This window comes from Crocuta crocuta, unplaced genomic scaffold (genome assembly GCF_008692635.1).
Source record: "Crocuta crocuta isolate KB4526 unplaced genomic scaffold, BGI_CrCroc_1.0 scaffold862, whole genome shotgun sequence".
Classification (NCBI taxonomy): domain Eukaryota; kingdom Metazoa; phylum Chordata; class Mammalia; order Carnivora; family Hyaenidae; genus Crocuta; species Crocuta crocuta.
In genome coordinates, this window is record NW_027529584.1 from 146,582 (window position 1) to 161,586 (window position 15,005).

Consider the following 15,005-nt stretch of genomic DNA (forward strand, 5'->3'; position numbering starts at 1 on the left):
GGGGGGGCAGGGGCTGGGGGGGAGTGACTCCCTGTGGCACAGAATTTCATCAGGGGATGAAAATGTCCTGAAATTAGATAGTGATGATGGCTGCACTTGTGAATATACTCATGGATATACTGATGAATACACTTGTGAATGCACTTATGAATATACCTCTGAATATAGTAAATATTGTGAATATACTAAGTATCACTGAATTTTATGAATATTATAAATACACTAAAAATCACTGAATTGGGCACCTAGGTGGCTCAATTGGTTAAGCACCTGACTTCAGCTCAGGTCACAGGTCACGATCTCACCGTTCATGGGTTTGATCTCTGCGTCAGTCTCTCTGTACTGACAGCTCAGACCTGGTGCCTGCTTCAGATGCTGTCTGTCCCTCTCTCTTTCTCTCTGTGCCCCTCCCCCACCTGTTCTCTCTCTCTCTCTCTCTCTCCCTCCCTCTCAAAAATAAATAAATAAATAATAAAAATCACTGAATTTTACATTTAAAAAAGTGAAGTTTATGGTACATCAGTTATATCTCAATAAAAACACGGAAGAGGAAAAAAGTGAAAGAGAAACAAACATCTTTTCAGCTGAACAGAAGCTGGGAGAAGCCATTACCAGCAGACCAGCAATGCAAGAAACGTGAAAGAGTTCTCTGGGCAGAACAACGCAGCCTCAGACACGCAGGGATCTGCATGAGGCAACAAAGTATCCAGAAACGGTTACAACTGATGGGACTAAGAAAGACAGTTTTATTTATTTCTGATTGCTGCAGAGAGGAAATTATCTGCAGAACAGAATGTGCTGTGGGTTGATAGCATATGTAAAAGTTGCGTGTAGGAAACAAATCACAAAGGCTAGGAGGGAGGAGGTGGGAGTGTACGGCTGTGAGGTGTGTGCACCACACAAGAATGGACCGGTATGTGATGATTTAAAGACATCTGTGTTATGACAGCCACCGCAAAGCCATTCAATAAATCTCAGCGCAACCAATGGAAAGAAAAGACTATAGAGGCACAAGTGATAAGCTAGTAATAAGGCATAAATGGAATCCTAACAAATTCTGAATTAAGTCAAAGCCAACAAAAGAGGATAAAAGGACAAAGAACAGATAAAACAAATAGACAATAGTTGGCAAGAATATGGCAGATTTAACACCAATCATGCCAATCATCGCATTGACTGTAGATGATCTGAACACACCGAATAACACAGAGGTTTCCAGATCAGATAAAGACCCCAGTATATACTGTCCACAAGAAACACATCTTTTTTTTTTTTTTTAATGTTTTATTTATTTCTAGGAGAGAGAGAGAGAGAGAGAGACAGCATGAGCAGGGGAGGGTCAGAGAGAGAGGGAGTCACAGACTGAAACAGGCTCCAGGCTCCGAGCTGGCAGTCAGCACAGAGCCCGACGCGGGGTCTGAACCCACGAACCGCGAGATCATGACCTGAGCGAAAGTCGGACGCTTAACCGACTCAGCCACCCAGGCGCCCCAAGAAACACATCTTAATAGTATTTTTTTATTTTAGAGAGAGAGAAGGGGAGGGAGAGACAGAGCGCGAGCATGAGCAGGGGATAAGGGCAGAGAGAAGGAGAGAATCCCAAACAGGCTCCACGCTCAGCACAGAGCCCGACATGGGGCTCCATCTCACAACCCTGGGATCATGACCCGAGCCGGACGCTCAACGGACTGCGCCACCCATGCGCCCCAAGAAACCCATTCTAAATATAGACACCCAGCTAGGTTAAAAGGAAGAGTAGACAGGAAAACCATCCCTTACAAACGCTAAGGAAAACTGAAATAGCCATGTTATCAGAGCAGACTTCAGAACGGGCTATTTTCATGGGATGAATTCAGCAACAAGGCATATATATCTAACAGAAGAATTAACAAAATACACAGTAGAAAACCAGCTATCATCAAAAGGAGAAACAGACCAGCCCACGGGTGTATTCAGAGACTCTTCTCAGTCATCAATAAAATAAGTAGACAGAAAATCACTAAGGATACAGAAGTGCTGACCAACATTATCGACCTAATTGGCTTAATGACTTTTATAAAACCCTCAACAACAGAGAAATGACATCCTTTTTAAGTGCACATAAAACATTCACCAAAACAGACCATATTCTGATCCATCAAAACTATGAATTATCAAAAGCATATAAAGTATGTCCTCTAATCAGAATTAAACAGAAATCCAAATGAAAGAAAGAAGTCTGGATTTAAGGTGATGAAATGTTCTAAAATTAGATTACAGAGATAATTACATGACTCTGTTAATTAAAAAACACTGAATTGCCCTGTTTAAATGGATACACTTTATAGTATATAAATTACCTGAATGAACAAGAGAGTTTACCAAGGTCACACAAGAAATACAGCCACCATAAAAAATCTCCTGAATTTGATAGGCTAGCAATGAATGATTAGAAATGAAAATATGAAAAATGTAATTTGTAATAGCACCCACATGAAATAGGTGTAAATCTAACAAAATATGTGCAAAGAGCATCTGCATAAATGGAAAGATGTACTGCATCTTGGGCTGGATGACAGAGTATTTGTAAAGTGTCAATCCTCCCGCACATAATCCCACTCAAACCCCACCAGGATCTTTGATAGAAATCAACAAGCTAATTTTAAAATGGACACGGAAAGGCAAAGAAACTAGAGTACTTTTCCAACTATTTTGAAAAATACGTACAAAGTTGAACATTTCCATAGTGACGTCAAGACTTTCTATAAAGCTGCCAGTCATCGACAGAGTGTGATACCAATGAAAAGTTAAGTCTGTTCAATACGTAGATTGGAGCAACTAGATGTCCACATGCAAGAAGAAGGCCCTCAACCCACCCCTTGCACAAAATTTAACTCAAATCATAGTCCCAAACATAAAATCTAAAACTGTGAAACTTCTAGAGAAAATCACAGGGAGAAATCTTTGCGGCCTCAAGTGAGGTGAAGACTTACTTAGAAAGGACATAGGGGTGCTTGGGTGGCTCAGTTGGTTAAGCATCTGACTTCGGCTCAGGTCATGATCTCATGGTTTGTGAGTTCGAGCCCCGTGTCGGGCTCTGTGCTGGCAGCTCAGAGCCTGGAGCCTGTTCGGATTCTGTGTCTCCCTCTCTCTCTGGCCCTCCCCCACTTGTGCTCTGTCTCTCTGTCTCTCAAAAATAAATAAACATTAAGAAAGTGTTTAAAAAGAAAAGACACAGAAAGTGCAAGCCATATGAGAAACAAAATGAGACATTCACCAAAATTAAAACCTAAGCACTTCAAGAGACAGTGGTAAGAAAATGAACAAAAGACTGAAAGAAAATATCTGCAAAATGTGTCTCTTGATAAAAGTCACTCAAACCTCAATAAGACAAAAACCCAACGAAAATTGGGTAAAGGATCTCGAGGAGACAATTCACCAAAAAAGATACATTGATGGAAATTAGCACGTGACAAGACGCTCCACAGCTGTAGCCTGGGATGGAAATGCAAATTAAATACCAGGAGATAGTGCTGTGCCCGTATCAGATTAGGGAAGAACCTGAAGACCAAGTGCTGGTGGGGAGGTAAGACATCTGGCCCTCTGCTACATGCCTGTCAAGAATGGTTCAGCCACTTGAAACAGAAATTTGCAGTTTCACGCACACCTAAATCTCTCCCACCGTACGACCCAGCAATCGCACTCACAGGTGCTTCCCTGAGACATGAAACTCAGGTTCGCGCGAAAGCCTGTACGCACACGTTCACACCAGCTTTCCTCACCATCTCCGAACACCAGGAGCAAAACCCAAATGTCCTTCACGTAGTGGATGGATTGACCGACTGTGGCGTATCCATAAATTAAAGTAGCGTACAGGTTTTCTAGAGAGGGAAACATACTGCTACCCACAGCAGCATCAAACTCAAATTTATTATCCCAGTTGAGAAAAGCCACCCAGAGGTCCGCAAGCTGCAGGAGTTCATTTACACGGCGTTCTCGGAAGGCAAAACAGACACAGAAAACGGGTCAGTGGTTAGCGGTGGTGGGCGTGGAAAGAGAGGCCGAGTAGAAAGGGGCACAAGGGGAATCTGGGAGTGTTGAGCCTGTTCCCCATCGTGTCGCCATGGTGGTCACGTGACTCGACGTGTTTGCCGAAATTCACAGACTGCTCGCAAACAGGGCATGTCTTTTCTACGTGTGAATTATATCTACATTATTAAACTGGTCTAAAAAGACCCGCAGGCTAAGAACAACCACAGGTTGGAAAGAGCTTGTGTCCTTGGTGACATCATGGGACTGCCCTGCTCTCCCTCTGTTTGGCCGGGCCATCGGAGTGTACTTTTCAGTCATGTGCACTTGAAAATCATCTCTAACCGATACGGTTGACATGCTGATTGGGGCTTCATCTTGAGCACTCATCTTAGATGATTCTTCAGTCCCCAGTGAGTTTTCTGCTTTGTCTCTGGACTCAGTTGCTTAAACAGTCATGGGGTACCTGCCTACAAGTCCATTTCCATTAACAGATGGGATCGTAAGTGACAGTGAAGCACTAACTAATCGTCATCTGTCATTGCCATCGCTGTCATCATATGAGCAATTAGCATATCATCCAGCAAATGACATAGTTCGCCATTAAGGAGTGAAACCAGCGGCACAGAAAAAGACAATCAATTATCTTGCACCTTTTGGAAAATCATGCTGAACCACTGCGGCAAAACCAGCAATTAATTCTTTACTCACCGTCTTGGTGAATAACGACGTCAAGCTCCACAGAAAACTTCAAACATGGCGCTGCATTTCAAGAGGTTCCTTCCCGGGAGAGCTTCTACCACCAACTACCAAATGCTGAATTTCTTAAAGACCCTGCGAATGGTATTAAACCAGAAATTTTGAAAAGACAGATATTTGGATATGACGTCCAGCTGAATTTCAGCACAATCTTGTAAAATAACCCAAACTGTAGCCAAACGGCTATCACAATACCCTCCCCAAACTTCCTCCTTGAAGACTATGTCAATCAGGGTGCCTTCTGTCACAGGTGACAGAAAACCCAACTCAAAACTCCCCCTCTCTTCAAGAACAGGGGGAATTGCGATGTACTCAAGCTATGAAAAGTCCAGAGGAGGGCAGGGCCACATTCAGGACACCGTCAAGCTGGCCAGGAAGTTCGTTCCTATTTCTCAGACTTCACTTACCTTCCTTGGGCTCCGATCTCTAGAAATGGAGAGAGAGCAACAGAAATAGTAGATATGCGGGTAAAGATAACATAGTATTGTTCCCCCCAAAACTATTTAAACGTGTTTGACAGTTGAAAGCAAAATGAAAACAAAAACATTGGCTGGTGGAGACTTTAATGTCTGCAAACAGAGCGTGTAGGACAATTGTGCATAGAGAGACCCACAGGGAGATGAGATTCCTATATTCAAATTGAAGCTGTAAAATACTGATTCTAATTAAACTGTGAAAAGTCAAAAATGTACTCTGCAATCCCTATAGCAACCATTAAAAAAAATTATGCAAAGAGATAGAGTCAAAACCAAACTAAATAAAATGAAATGCTAAAATAGACTCCAATAAACCAAAAGGAGTCAGGAAAGAAGAAACAAGAGAAACAAGAAAGAAGCAAACAGAAAGAAAATGTGTGTAAAACGGTAGACCTCAACCTAAACTTACCAATAATGACGTGCTATATAACCCACCACTTACAAGTGGTTCTACATGATGACCTAAGGGCGTGCCATCTACAAGAAACTCACCTCAAACGTAATGACTCGGGTAAATGAAAAGAGAATGGGGAAAAGATCTACCATGCAAACACTAATCCGAAAAAATCAAAAAGCTCGACTGGTTTTCTTAATATCAGACAAGACAGACACCAGGACAGAGAATGTTACCAATGACAAAGAGGAAGAATACATCCATCATAAAGGAGTCATTTCACCCAGAAGACCGAAGAATAGCACATGTGAGTGCACCTGTCTACAGAGCTTCAAAACACGGGAAAGAAAACCCGGCAGAACTGAAAGGAGAAATATGCAGATGCCCGAGTGCGACTGGAGACGCGAGCCGTCCTTTCCCAGCCACGGAGAGGCCGGGAGACAGGAACTCGGCCGGGGGGTGAGAAGAAATGGGCAGCCCGGTGGGCCATCTGGATCCAATCGGCATTTATGAAGCACTCCACCCAACAACAGTGGAACACACGAGACACTCGCCGAGAAAGGCCACATCCCAGGCCATAAAACAAATCCTAATTAATGCAGATAAGCGAAGTCAGAGCAGGTAAGCCTCTGGATGTAGTGAAATTGAACCAGAAATCAGTCACAGAAGAGTAACAGGTAAATTTCCGGCTACTCAGAAATTAAACGACGTTCTCCCAACGAACCCACAGGTAGAAGAGTAATGCTCAAGGGAAACTAGAAAATATTTTCCACTGGGTGAAAATGAAAATACGATCTATCAGAATGGGTGGGGTCCGCCCTCGGGTGGGCGGGGGGGACTCATGGCACTGACTGCTTACAGTAAAGGAAGACACACTCCCAGATCAATCTTCCAGGCTTGATTAAGGACCCAGAGAAGAAAAAGCAAAACGTAGACCCAAATCAAGCAAAAGGAGAGAAGTGAATCTCGCCAAGTTGCCAAAAATTTCTAAGCAGGTACGTTCTTGCAGAAATACAGGCATCTCGGCAATTTCTCCGCTGCGGAGTCTTCAGTGAGAATTACCCACCGCGAGAATGCTTACTAAGTGTCCCTCCCCACGTGGCCCCACGTAGCCCCCACATCCCCGCCATCCCCTCCCCGTTTTCCCAGCTCAGCATCCCAGCTGCGGCCGGCCTTCCCCCGCTTGCCTCCTGTTCCCTCCACGCACGCGACGCGCCCGGTCCCCTGCCCCGCTTCACCCTAAATCCGTACGCGACCTAATGTCTCCATCCTCAGTCCTGCGTACTGAACACTGATATAAGGTGCTGTTTTAGGGGTCATATACGTGTTGTGTGGTCTAGTGTTTCTGATAATCCTATGGTGTAGGTACTGACAGTTCCTACATTTTACACGTGAGGAAACAGAGTCACCGACCACTAAATGACTTGCCAAAGATCCCACAAGTCATAAAAAGGGTAGCAGGTGAGCAAACGCGGACAGCCTGGGTCCTGAATGAACGCCCTCGGCCTCACCCCTCACGGTCTGCCTCCCCTCTGGGCACCCAGGACATAGCGGCTTCCGTAAGTTCTGCCTTGAATTTTGAGTGTTCATGTCCTTATTTTAATTTTCTTATTCGACCATGAGTCCTCAGAGCTCAAAGGCCACTTCATGTCAACTTCCTATGGAATCAAATTCAGGCTTAATACATAGCTCTGGGGTGCGGGGAGCGAGGGGAGGTGTATTGATCAGGGCTCCAGAGATAACTAGTTCATGCGATTGTGACGCTGAGAAACCATGAGATACGATTCAACGTCTGCCTTTTTTCTCTTTAAAAAAAATTTTTTTAACATCTATTCATTTTTGAGAGAGAGAGAGAGAGAGACAGGGTATGAGCTGGGGAGGAGCAGAGAGAGCGTATGCGTAGGGAGGGGCAGAGAGAGAGGGAGACACAGAGTCCGAAGCAGCTCCAGGCTCTGAGCTGTCAGCACAGAGCCCGACGTGGGGCTCGAACCCACAAACCATAATATGACCTGAGCCGAAGTCAGACACTTACCCCACTGAGCCACCCAGGGGCCCAGCCATCTGCCTGTTTTCTTACAACCACCTCCTCCATCTGCCCGGTGGAATTTTTCTATTTCTATTTTTTTAAGTTTATTTACTGATTTTGTGAGAGACAGAGACAGCGCGAGGGGAGGAGGGACAGAGAGAGGGAGAGAGAGAGCCCCGAGCAGGGATTCCTGAACCCATCGTGACCTGAGCTGAAATCGAGTCCGACGCTTGACCGACTGAGCCACCTGGGCGCCCCTGGAATTGTTTTTAGATACGTGCATAACCTCACAGAAGCTTCAGCTCCAGCCTGGCAGCGCTTCGGCGCAGCGGACCAGGCACGGCACACCCCACCTCTGCAGCCCGGCCGCCACCGTGGCTCAGAGAATTCATTTATTATAAATACTCATGGGGCGTCGACTGCACACCAGATACTCTTCCGAGCACTGGGGTGGAGCCGTGCACAGGTGTCTGCCTTCCAGGAAGTTCTCTTCCAGGGAGGGGGGTGAGGAGCACACAAACACAGAAAGGGCGGACGTCGAACATCACACGCAGTAAGTGCTTTAAATAAAATAAGATGCCATTTGTTGTTCCTGACGGGAGGGGCGGGGGGCCGACGTGTCGCTGTAGCTGAGGGTCCGGGAAGAACATTCTTGCAGAACAGCTGCTGCCGCCCCGAATGACCTGGCGGATCCGGGCGCTCGAGGCTGTGAGGAAGGAGCAGAACACGGTAAGCAAGGAGGGAGGGTCAAGAGGAGGCTGGACGCAGGCTCGGGAGGCCCTGAGCCGCGGGACTGGATCCGCGTGGATGGGGAGCCACCGGAAGGTTTAGAGAGGCGGGCACTCGAGTTAGTTTGCATTTTCACAAGATCGCTCCGGCTGCCATGTGGATGGTAGACTGTTGGAAGGCAGGGCGTCCCTGGAAGCAGAAAATGTCTTTTAGAATCTTCTGGAGACATCCAACCAAGAGGTAATGGCGGCTCAGGCCCAGGGGTTGGGGGGGATGGGATGCAGAGAACTGGGATAATTTAGAGTGTGCTTTTGGAAACAGAGAGATGTGGACATAACAGCGACCCGGATGAGGCCAGGAGGGACTCGGGGAAGCCAATGGTGACCCCTCGGTGTGCGGTGTGAGCAACCAGGCAGGTGGTCACGTGACTTCAGAAGAATGAACCTGGAAAGGAACAAGCACTGGCATCAAGGGAAGGAGGTGCTGAACCCACGAGAAGCCCAGAATTCCACGGATAACAGCCCCCTGTTCTGCCAGAGCCCAGAGGGTCTGAGCGGGTGACTGTCAGGGTCCGAGGGCAGATGGGAGCCCATCGTCACCCCGTCGCCGTGTTGGGGGCCCTTCAGGAGCGGCCTGGTCACTGGGGAGACTCTGGGGGTATCATGAGAAAGTGGGAAAAGGGGANGGCCCAGAGGGTCTGAGCGGGTGACTCCGAGGGCAGATGGGAGCCCATCGTCACCCCGTCGCCGTGTTGGGGGCCCTTCAGGAGCGGCCTGGTCACTGGGGAGACTCTGGGGGTATCATGAGAAAGTGGGAAAAGGGGAAGGTCTTCTGGGAACAGGTTTGCCCGCGGGACCCCCAGCAGCTGGGCTCTGAGGCAGAGGAGGGGACACGGGAACCCCAGAGGGTCTCCTGGAGGCCTCTCACCTCTTGTCTCAAGATCGGATCACAGATGTCCGACTGCGCGCTGGCGAAGCTCCAGAGGACTCACGCGTCGCCCACAAGAACCACTTCAGAAACCGCCTACGGAACTAAAAATGTCCTTGTAGAGTTTCTGGTTTGTAATTGGAAGGGGATGGAAATACCCACTTCTCAGCTCGCTCGCTCTAGTGCGTCTGTCTCTCCGTGAGCCGAGCGGCCCCGCTGGGTCCCCGCCTGGGTGCCAGCCGCCGGGCTGTGAACGCTGCCCCGCGGACACCCCCGCGTCCTGCTGTGGGGCTCACCCATAGTTATTTGTTTTTGATACGCTGTTTTGCTAAGAGTCCGTGGAATGCGCCTCCCTTGCCAACCGCTCTGGGACAGAACAGAGAAGAGGCGGCTGAGAAGACAGTCAACTCCTTAAGAGTCACTTAAAAAGAAAAAAACAAGGAGGCAGTTTCTCTGCCCTGCGCAGCTATCCCCGATCTTTCCCGAATAAAAGGTTCTTTCCCATTACCTTTTCTTCTGAGACCTGAGAGCCCAGACCGACCTCAGAGCGCTCACATCCCAGCCAGCGTCTGCTCTGTAATAAGTCACTTGGAATTCAATCAATTAGACGTTGTCCTGGCGAGCGGATAGGACCCAGGGGGAGGGGTGAGCACATTAGCACTGTCCCCTTCCAGCTGACGGAGGTCTCACCGGGCCGGATTTTTTACCTCTCACTTGACCTCAGAGAAGATAATCTATAGTTACATTAAAAAAAAAGGGGGGGGGGCTCCTGGGTGGCTTAGTCGGTTAAGCGTCCGACTTTCGCTTAGGTCATGATCTCGCGGTTCGTGGGTTCGAGCCCCGCGTCGGGCTCTGTGCTGACTGCCAGCTCAGAGCCTGGAGCCTGTTTCAGAGTCTGTGTCTCCCTCTCTCTCTGGCCCTCCCCTGCTCACGCTGTCTCTCTCTCTCTCTCCTAGAAACAATAAATTTAAAAAAAAATTTTTTAAGAAAAGATTATTTTACTTGGAGCGTAGCTGGTCGTACAGCTAAGATACCCCTGAGTGTTCCTGCTCCTAAAACGCTTCAGAAACTCCTGGGAAAGAGGAGTTGAAGGAACTCCCAGCTGTTGGGTCTCATTCCAGCCTGGCCTCAGCTCCCGCAGAGCCTCTGGCCCACCGAGAATTCCAGAGAAGATGGCCTATCTCATATTGCAGTTTCTAAAATAAAGCGACAGTACCGCGGACTATTTAATGGGAGTGATTTTGCTGATTTTGTTTGGTGTGTGTGGGAGGGGGGTGGTATAGACGAGCAGAGCCTCCCATGAGCACGTGTAAACGTGGGTACAGAAATGGGGAGAGAGTGTAAAGGGCAGAAACAGGGCTCAGCGCCCTGGCGGGGGTGGGGACAGCCACATCCAGCGATGGCTAATGGTAATTACCTGAAATGTCCACATTTGCCACAGAGATGATCATTTGGGTCACAGAACAAAGATACATAAATAGTTAATGTGTTTTAGTCCAAATTACTTTATTTCCTGATCCCTAAGTTTTGGATGTCTGCCTATAAACCACACTTAAGAAATCGCCTAACCCAGAATGTGAGGAATTTTTGGAAATTGAGTTTTTATGTCCCGAACTCATCTATTTGTCTCACACTTAACAACTGCAAGTTGTTCATGCCACTAAATGAAAACACACCACTTATGCAATGATTAAAAATCTTATTTCCTGGGGCTCAATTGGTTAAGTGTCTGGCTCTTGATTTCGGCTCAGGTCATGATCTCACAGTTTGTGAGTCTGAGTCCCACATCGGGCTCTGCACTGACAGGCTACTTGGAATCTCTCTTTCTCTCTCTCTCTCTCTCTGCCATTCCCCCATTAGATTTCCTGAATCCTGAACATAGTCTCTTACAGGTTACTTTAAACTAGTTAATTACTATTATTAATGTTAAATGCTGGTTGCATGGGTATCATTTATGTGCCCTGTTCCTTTTCTGTGCCTTTTATCAAATTATTGCTATAATAGCAGGAACCATCCTGTTGTTATTTCCTCATACACGTACTCGGAGATTATCAGACAAAGAGTATGTCAACTGATAATTATAAACATGGGAGATAATACCTATTGAAACTAAATGCTATTAAACTTACTAATGATATTAAACCTACTGAAAAGTACATTCTTCTGAAATCATTTGGTTTAGGTTGCAAACCATATCCTGGGGGCGGGGGGTGGCCAAAGTCCACTTGAGAACTAGAGTATGTCCTATGGCAAAACTTTCCCAATGTATACGCTCACAGTTTCAGGAAAATCTTTCCAAAATAATCCACAACATCAGACTAGAATACTTCTTTAGCACGCAAAGCACTCAGAAGGATGTTGTGTGCGGAAGGAGCACACTCCTGACTATAACCCAGCAGAGCAGACTGTCCAGCGTGTTGCTCAGACCCAGAGGACCAGCCGTGACACAGGCAGGAGGGAAACCCTGGCCTGTAGCCCCATCCAAGAGTAATACTATGTCTACAACCAGCCTTGCTTTCCTTTCAGTAGGAAAATAACCTTGAATCTGTGTAGCTGCTGAGCTGAATAGATGAAGGAACGCAGAATCCAAGACCTCTGGGCACCATGGAAGAGGCAGCAGAGCAACGGGGTTTCCCTATTCTGGAAGATGAGAATGTGTGTCTGAAACCATGACTTTTTTAACATTTTTAGTGCAAACATATTCTTCGTTTGTTCTTAGACATTTTGTGTATGCACTTGTAATGAGGAGCTCCTCAATCAGGCTGTGCCAGGTAGCACAGAGTCCTGGTTGAAGGAGTTAAGATTGTCACCCTTTCTTCACATCAGTGTTTATCACCATCATCTTCATCATCATAGACATCACCACTATCACCATCACCACCGTCACCATCACCACCACCACCATCACCATCATCATCACCACCAACATCATCATCGTCATAGACATCTTCATCATCNTCACCACCATCACCACCATCACCGTCACCATCACCACCACCACCATCACCATCATCATCACCACCAACATCATCATCGTCATCATCATAGACATCTTCATCATCACAAACATCACCTTCATCATCGTCTTCATCATCGTCTTCATCACTATCATCTTTATCATCATCCTCATAGCAAACACAACACAACAACCACATGCAGACCTTGTTCAAAGTGCCTACGTACAATAATTCATTAAACCCCTACAACTACCCTGTTGAGTACATGGGTTTTTGTTTTTTTTTGAAAGAGAGAGAGAGCACCACTGCAAGAAGGGGAGGGGCAGAGAAAGAGGGAGAGAGAATCTCAAGCAGGCTGCACACTCAGTGCAGAACCTAACGTGGGGCTCAATTTCATGATCATGAGATCACTGAGCTGAAATCAAGAGTTAGAAGCTCAACCAGCTGAGCCACCCAGGTGCCCCAGTACACGTGACTTTTAATCACTGCCTTGCAGGAAAATGAAGCCCCGTGAGGTGACGTAAGTTCCTAAAGTCACACGATTTATGAGTAGGGGAGGAAAGATTTACACGAGGAAATCATACTCCAGCACCCACATTCCCAACCACTGCACTGGATAGCCACTCTGTGTCCTAATATTACAAAAGAAAAATAGTTTGCAAAAAGAAATGTACATTTTTAAATCTTAATTTTTGTTTTAATGTTTTTATTTATTTCTAGGAGAGAGAGAGAGACAGACAGCGTGAGCAGGGGAGGGTCAGAGAGAGAGGGAGTCACAGACTGAAACAGGCTCCAGGCTCTGAGCTGGCAGTCAGCACAGAGCCCGACGCGGGGCTCGAACCCACGAACCGCGAGATCATGACCCAAGCGAAAGTCGGACGCTTAACCGACTAAGCCACCCAGGCGCCCCGAAATGTACATTTTTAAAGCCTGCCTTACCTTGCTACTTGTGCTACTAGTGCACAAACATTCTACTAGTGCACAGCCTGGCACACAACTAGTGACTGCTTTTCTGTCTCTCCTTTCTCACACACACATCTCACACGCAGGCTCTCACATGCACCACAGAAGGGGGTATTTTTAAGTTTTCACGGGGATTTTGTGTGTGACGGTTGAGACTTTGGAAGCCTTCCCAGTCTCATGGCATCTTCCTTGCAAGAGAATGCTTCTTTCTTTAACATAAAAATCCCTTCATTTTCTATCCCTGCTTTCACCTTTACCATCAGTCTCTTCTGGTTCGCCACAATACTAAAGCATGGGAATAGCGGGCCGAGGTGCCCAGCAGACTCTCATTAAGAGAGAAATAGTACCCCTCACACTTTGCTCTGCCTGAAATTAAGTCTGAGGCGCCTTAGGAAGAATTTTAAATTTGCGAGTCCACGTGGAACAAGAAAACAAAATCGCCGTGCAGGGCAAGTGTTTATAACAATTTACAGGGCACACTGTTTCTTCTGTTTGAGGGGGGAAATATGATGTGGAGGCAATTAGATGTAAACTCTTGGCAGGGACTCAAGACTGACGAATACAAGAAAACATAAATGTAACGAGGAGCCAGCAAAACCTCTCCATGTGTTACTTTCCCAAGGCTTGAGTTAAGATCACCATAAAATGTGTAGCCAGATAGGTTATACCATCCTTACACAGAAAAGAATTCTTGCTATTTTTGCAGCGTTACCTAAGCCAAACATGAACTAATACCCAAGTACACATAGTAACCATTATAGAGTCAAACAACTGATGACTCAAGCTGTGTACACTGTTGACACTTTGGTCTTCTGCAAGGTTGAAATACACTGTGAAGACGAACACTGTATCGAGGAGAAAAACAACTTTGCGGAGGATGCCGAAACCAGGAGAAAAAAAAAAAAATACCAAGGTAGTGACGAAATCGGATATCGGAGCTCTGTCTGGGAGGGCCGGACCGTTGCCAACCCATCTGACCCATCTGCGAAAGGGGAATATATTACTGGTGCAGTGCGGGAGAAGGCCGGCGGTGCCTCTGGCTGCAGGCACGGATGTATCCGGGAGCTCAGGCGAGTTGGCATGAGGTCCCGTCCCGCAGCGGGCCCCTCGCCGCACGCTGGAAAGATGTGGGGAGCTGTTAGCAGCTGCAGGCGTGGGCTCCCCCTCTGACTCATCGCGATCATGTCTCCAGACTGGTTTCTGATAAACATCATAGAGACCTCGTGAGTACTTAAATCTCAGTTATCAAAGAACTGCCTTGAGTGCCTAATTAATTGAGATGAATGAATACATGGGAGGAGAATGCTACCAGAAAGGAACCCTGACTTGCTGCAGATACTTGGGGGGGGGGGGATCCTCAAAATGATAAGGATTTTAGGAAACATAAGGAAATCCAAGATTATTTATCCCCTGGTAATGGAAGCCAGTTGTCCAATTGCATACATTGTAGAGGCTTCCGAATTCCCCCAAATGCTTCAGAACTGGCTAAACAAGCATTCATATTTTCGCAGGACAGCGTAGCAGCTAAGAGAAGGGGCATGGCCTACTGGTACCGAGATGCAGGTACTCCAAGAAAAACTGCACGAAAAAAAAAAAACAAGTCACCAAACCATCGGTACAACGTGATACCAGTGGGTGTAAAACACGCAGACAGACATGCTCTCTCTACATAAGCACTTGTAGAGTCGCAGGAGTGTTCTGGAAGGGAAGAGAATACACCTCTGGGAATGGACGAAGGGCAGAGGCGGAGGCCCTTGTGTGTACGT